General features: G+C 30.5%; 1 long non-coding RNA gene across 1 annotated transcript; it reads right to left on the bottom strand.

Annotated features, from left to right (window-relative positions):
- Positions 1 to 967: 967 nt before the first annotated feature.
- Positions 968 to 2,556, bottom strand: LOC139899439 (uncharacterized). The gene is made up of 2 exons (XR_011777504.1): positions 2,329 to 2,556; positions 968 to 2,236 (listed from the first exon to the last, which is right to left on the bottom strand). It is a non-coding gene; the product is annotated as an uncharacterized lncRNA (long non-coding RNA).
- Between the last annotated feature and the right edge of the window lie 4,942 nt (positions 2,557 to 7,498).

Raw genomic sequence — 7,498 nt, 5'->3', positions numbered from 1 at the left:
TTGGGGTTTTGTGTATACAGAGTATTTAAATTGAAAATGGTGTTTTAAAATATTTTTTTAAATATATTTACTAGAGGTGGTATTTATAGTTAACAATAATGTAATATCAAAGGTGAGATTACATTTACTAAATATTATTAAAATGTAAATATGATCCAGCCCGAATATATGTATGAGCTCTGATTTTATATTAGGGTATCTAGTATTTGTAATCTATAAATAGTGATCAATACTGTGACGACCCGAAAATTTTCGACCAAATTTAAACTTGATATTTATATGTTTCCAACACGATAAGCAAAGTTTGTAATGATGAAGTCTCATAAACATTGAACTGTGTTCATGCATACATTCGACCTTTGATCTACTTATATGGATTCAGTGAACCTTTGACTACTCCCGACGATTCACGAACAATAGATTATAAATAAAAATACATATATGTATATATATATACGTATATGTAAGTGTATGTATAATAATTTGAAATCATAAAAATAGGATTCATGTATGTATGACTAATTATCCACTACTCTATCTATCCCACTTCACTACCACCACTGTGCGTTATGTATGAAGTCAAGGAAGGCCAATTTAATTGTTGATTCATAATCTCTATTCATAAAGGACGTGAATTGTGATTAAAATGGATTCAGTTTGTCTACTTCAATAAGAGCTTGTCAATTTTTATGACTCATAATGTGTAGTTAAAGATTATAAGTGGGTCGTGATATGCAATCTTTACTTTATATCTTTATCAATCAAAATTATGTACTGTATAATCAATACATGATGAATTCATAATGGTAGACAGTTATCTATTTGAATATTAATCGTTTATATTATGTTCATGATACTATATACATACTTGTAGAATATGAAAATCATCCTACAACCCACACCCTCAATTATCCACTTGCACTTAATATTTCCTTTCTTTCCTTGTTTACTCAACACAACAACCCACTAAACATCACTATTCTTGTTGCTTTATTTTAGATTAGTACATAATATATATGCATATGCTTACATACAACGAATGTTACCTAAACTATCCTTTTCTCTATATGATACATGATAGACCCACTAATTTGATACATGTTACTAAGTTGTTACCTATCTCTATCTATCCTTTCCCATCTTAAACTTTTCTTTATATATTACAAACAAATAAAATAGTTAATAATTGATACGGTGGAATAGAATTTCAAAAAGGAAAAAAAAAAAGTGTCGGCCATGATAAAGAATTATCAAAGATAATTCTTCCTTCCTCTCTCCCTTCTTGTGTCGACACAAACCCTCTCCAAACTACAGATCACCATAACCGAAAAACTGCTACTCGTTTGTCTTAACTGCTGCTACAACCCTTTGATGTCAAGTTATTGTTGCTGTTGTTCTTCTTCCCATTTTTTTTTGTGAAGCCACGAACACCAACCATATAACCATCGCCCAAAAATCACAACATTGGCACCGTAATTAAAAACCCACCCAATTTACTAAGTACTTCTGTTCTATTCGATACAAACCAAACCCAACATCATCAACTATCATTCGTTGCTGCTACTCCCTGTCCTAGTTCGAATCAAAACACAAACCAGGCACATCACCTATGTTTACTTGATTCTGTTTCATTTCAGGGATACACCAAAACAACCATTATCACAATACACCATCATCCATCACCTCCTAACACCACCAAAACCCATTTAAAATCGACACCATCATCATCAGGTTAATTACTGCTGCAGTTTATATTCTTTATACTATTCGATCAAGACCATTAAGGTATTTTTTACTACTCCTATCTCCTGACTATTTGTTCCTGTCGTCACTCGAGAATATTATAACTACCTGTGTTTACCCTTCTGTTTCTTGTTTCCCATTATTCGGACCCCATCCATGTTTCTGTTATACTACTACTATGACTGAAAACCCACTTGGGTTCTACTATTGATCGAGCAAAGCTTGTTGTCTCATGTTGTGTTCAAATTAAACATCACAAGACCACCCTACAACTATCATTAACGACCACCGTAGCACCACCATAAAACAAGGCTGCTGCTACTGCATCTGTACTACAAACCAACTACAAAAGCTGCTGTTACACTTATCCTTTCTGTTTTTGTTTTAAACTGTCGAAAACAACCACACAGCCACAACCTTAATACCTATTATTGAAAACAACTAAATTCATTATCTCCTAACTTATTCAATCAACCAGAACCACCAAGAAAATCTGCAATTACTACTATTGATCGATTAAATAAGAATATAGAAACTTAGAGGGATTAAAGAAATTCAAGGAATTTCAATGAATTGATTTCTTACCTGATCAATTGACTAATCGATTACTTAATCGATTAAAGAAGAATGACGATTAACGATGAGGAAGAAGGCCGATGATGAAGTTGAACGGGGATGATGACAATCGATTGACCGCTATTCATCGATGATCGTCATTTGATTAATCAGTGGATGATGATGATGATGATTGTTGATTAATGATTAGGGATGACATTTTTTTCTCCTCTGCATCTTTTTTTTTTTTTTGTTACCCCGATCTGTTTTTGGGAGCCGCCATTCGTGTGGTATATACACGAGGTATACAGATAACTATAATTTTTTATTATAATTATTATTATTATTATTATTATTATTATTATTATCTTTATTATTAACTATTATTATTATTATTATCATATTAATTATTTATAACCTTAATATTATGATTATTATTATCATTAACATTATTAATATTAGTATTAGTATCAAATTACAAATATTATTATTATTATTATTAATAACATTGGAAATTATCATTTTTATTAAAAAGGTCATTTTTTACTAAAACTAACATTATTATTAAGATTATTATGAAAAGTGTCTTTTACTATAAAAATTAGTATTATTATTAATATTATCAATTTTTTAAAAAAAATTATTATTATTATTATTATTATTATCAATATTATTATTACTATTATTATTATTATTATTATTAATACTTTCATATTAACAATATTATTATAATAAATCAATATTTTCTATAGAAGAATATATTTATAATTATATATTAACTAACTACATATAAGCTATTATTGATTTTTAATATAATACTAATCACATAGATATATTAAATAATATAAATATTTATTATTTTAAATATTTACACAAATCAGATATATAAGACATATAATTTAAGATATAATACAAATAAATTTATTCGATTACGATTACATGTATTAATAAATATACAATTGATATAGGTTCGTGAATCCGAGGCCAACCCTGCATTGTTCAATATAGTCATATGTATTTTTACTACAAAATACATTAAGTGAGTTTCATTTACCTTTTTTACCCTTTATGTTTTTGGGCTGAGAATACATGCGCAAGTTTTATAAATGTTTTTACGAAATAGACACAAGTAATCAAAACTACATTATATGGTTGAATGATCGAAATCGAATATGCCCCTTTTTATTAAGTCTGGTAATCTAAGAATTAGGGAACAGACACCCTAATTGACGCGAACTCTAAAGATAGATCTATCGGGCCCAACAAGCCCCTTCCAAAGTACCGGATGCTTTAGTACTTCGAAATTTATATCATGTCCGAAGGAGGATCCCGGAATGATGGGGATATTCTTATATGTATATTGTGAATGTCGGTTACCAGGTGTTCAATTCATATGAATGATATTTTTGTCTCTATGCATGGGACGTATGTTTATGAGAAATGGAAATATGAAATCTTGTGGTCTATTAAATTATGAAATGATTATTTATGATAAACCAATGAACTCACCAACCTTTTGGTTGACACTTGAAAGCATGTTTATTCTCAGGTACGAAAGAAATCTTCCGCTGTGCATTTGCTCATTTTATAGATATTACCTGGAGTCATTCATGGCATATTTCAAAATATGTTGCATTCGAGTCGTCGAGTTCATCAAGATTATTATTAAGTCAATTATAGTTGGATATATTATGAAATGGTATGCATGCCTGTCAACTTTCGGTGTAATGAAAGATTGTCTTTTCAAAAACGAATGCAATGTTTGTAAAATGTATCATATAGAGGTCAAGTACCTCACGATGTAATCAACTGTTGTGAATCGTTTATAATCGATATCGACTTCATCCGGATGGATTAGGACGGGTCCTTTCAGTTGGTATCAGAGCGGTGGTCTTAGTGAACCGGGTCTGCATTAGTGTGTCTAATTGATAAGTCGTTAGGATGCATTAGTGAGTCTGGACTTCGACCGTGTCTGCATGTCAAAAGTTTTGTTTATCATTTTTGTCGAAAATCATTTGCTTATCATCCTTAGTAAATCACCTGCTTATCATTCTTAGTCTAGACACATCTTACTGCAATGATTGCATGAAAGGATCCGAAACTAATCATCCGGACATCGTCCATATAGATTAAAAACGAATTACAATAGTTGATAACATCGCGAGGTACTTGACCTCTATATGATACATTTTACAAACGTTGCATTTATTTCTTAAAGGCAATCTATTATTACATCGAGAGTTGACATATTAGCCTAACATTTTATAACAACCAAATGATCTAATCTGCCATTTTCATAACAATAGTCTTTAATGAACTTCAATGACTCGAATGCAACGTCCTTGTATCATAGCTTAAATGGTCCCAAGTAGTATCCTTAACATGAGCTAATGCACAGCGGAAGACTTAATTCGTACCTGAGAATAACATGCTTTAAAACGTCAACATAAAGTTGGTGAGATATATAGGTTTGATGCTAGCAGCGTTATAACAATGGACCACAAGATTTCGTATATAATCATTTCAATAAAAATATTCTAAGTGGTTGAGCACTTGGTAACCATACTTAACATTTAATCACGTCGCATATTCCCTTTAATATGAAATCTTACTACACCGTACCAAGGTGTAGTCGCAAAACGAAGTACTGTGCAACCGTTTAATACTGGTCGTCCAGTCCGGTTGGGGTTGTCAGGCCCGATAGATCTATCAACAGGATTCGCGTTTACAATACCGCTGTAAATAATAGTTACCAAGCTACAGGGAAGTATGCCAGTGGTACAACTCAACGTAGAATATATTTTTCAGTTACTTGTGTCCATAACGTAAAACATAAAATACATGTATTCTCATCCCGAAATATTTAGAGTTTAAAAGTGGGACTATATACTCACTGTTGTCTCGAAGATATATATATTTTTGACTTGGTCTTCCGGTTGATATCACGAACCTATCCATATATAATATATCAATATATTTTCATTTTAAACAAACATCTCGTATATATATTTATAATACTTTTAATACTTTGAATAATTCCTTAGTCCGTAGTTAGCGTTTCGATGTTAGTAATTCAATTTTAATGGTTCATTTTTAGATGTTTAATATACCCGCAATAAATAAACCCCCAACGAAATAAATAAAACTCCCATAAAACCCCATCGTATATGTGTTGGTCGAGATTAATCTTGACCCATGGTACCGGTGTTGTCAAATGACGTGTTGCGTACATAAAGTACCGGTGTTGTCAAATGACGTGTTGCGTACAATCATGGGATCTTATGATTAATCTTCTCGTGTTGTTTACGGGTGATCCTGAACCATATGAAATTGAATTATGAGTACATATATATAAAATATCATGTTATCTTAGAAATATGTGATTTATATCTTTTTTTCCAATTGATCCCGTAGTTGAAATGATCTAGGATAACCAATTTTGTTTCGGTCATAGTTTCTTCGTTACAAGTCCGTTTTCGTTGATTCAAATTGCCATCTTCTTGGATCGAGTTCTTCTTTAAGACTATGAACTGTAAATACCTTGGTTTGTATTCAAAATCATACGGCATAAGTGAAACATTAGTGAAACATATGAAGTTAAACATTTTGTTACAAAAAAAAAAATCATTTAATGACCATTTTTCTAAAAATACTTATACTTTGAAAAACCAAGTTTTACCTTATTAAATTAGCATATATTTAAGTTATATTACAGGTCTTGAAGTATTTTAAAAGTTAAGTTAGAAGGATCTATTTAGTTTGCAAACAAGTTTGAAAACATTCAAACTATGTTCTTGTTGTTAAACTTTTGTACCACAAAATAAGATAGCTATATATATATGAATCGAACAAGGTTATGAACATAGATTCTACCTCAAGTTCCTTGGATAAGTTTGCTGTAAAAGAGGAGTAAGAAGCTAGAATCAAAAGGGTGATAGAAGTGGATGAAAGATTGGAAGTAAGTTGGTGTTCTTGGAAGGTTTTCTTGAAGTGTTTTTGTATGGTTTTCTTATGGTGTTTATGTAAGGTTTTTGAAGCTAGATCTTCTTAGAACTTTACTGAATTGTTGAAGGTGTTTAAGGGTTATAAGTGTGTGTGTTTTAGCTAGGAGATTGAAGTAGTAAATGAATCAAAATGATGATACATATATACTCCTAAAAATGTGATCTTTAAGGATAACATGACAAAATTTTAGTTTGTAATCTTATGTATTTGTCAAACAATAATACAAAAGCAATTACCTTATACCTAGGGTAGTAACAAGGGCTGGTTAGGTGGTGATTTGATGTGTATATACCAATAGTAAATACGTATAGAAGCTAGGTATGATACGAGTACAAATACTCTAGATATACGTATAGAAATTTTGTGAAAAATGGAATGAGGATTCAAATATAGCTATCTTTTGTGAATACACTTATATGATTTTATGTATTTAAGTCTTAAAAGTGAGTAAATACATTACTTATACGATATATGTATAAACATTATAAGTCTTAAGTATTTATGTCAAATAACGTTACGTATAGTTATCGTTTTGAAAACTTAAGTTAGTAGTTTCAAAATATACTTATAACTTATAGTTTTTGATACAAAATAAGATATTAAAACATTCATTAATCATGTTAAATATGTATATATACATATATATACGCAAACGTATAATTATCATATATTGTATAGTTCGTGATATCGTCGGTCAAACTAGACGGTCAAACGTTGTGTAAAACTCTTTTCGGAAATATAAATCTCGACAATTTGGATTACTTATCATGTTGGTAAGTTTTAATTTATGTAAATATTAATCTTATAAGTATAGAACGATCGAAAAAAAAATGCGGGTCAACTTTAGGGTTTTTGCTTATCGTGTCGGAACCATATAGAGATTAGAGTTTAAATTTGGTCGGAAATTTCCGGGTCGTTACAGTACCCATCCGTTAAAGAAATTTCGTCCTCGAAATTTGGTAGAGGTTGTCATAAATAACCATAGGAATGTTTTCATGACGAATATGAGGTAATAATGAAATTTTATCATTATTGAAAGATTTAGATAAAACGATTTGGTTATGTGAGACGCACGAGCGAAGCTATCACAAAAAAAAAAAATGAAATGAGTAAATATGGAATCGTTTTTAATCGATGACGTGGTTTAGAATTGATTTCCGGGATTTAAGGGATTTAGGAAAAATCTTACGTAATA

The sequence above is a fragment of the Rutidosis leptorrhynchoides genome, chromosome 3 (assembly GCF_046630445.1).
Source record: "Rutidosis leptorrhynchoides isolate AG116_Rl617_1_P2 chromosome 3, CSIRO_AGI_Rlap_v1, whole genome shotgun sequence".
NCBI lineage: Eukaryota > Viridiplantae > Streptophyta > Magnoliopsida > Asterales > Asteraceae > Rutidosis > Rutidosis leptorrhynchoides.
The sequence above is the reverse complement of the archived record's forward strand: the minus strand, read 5'-3'. Positions and strand labels throughout refer to the sequence as shown.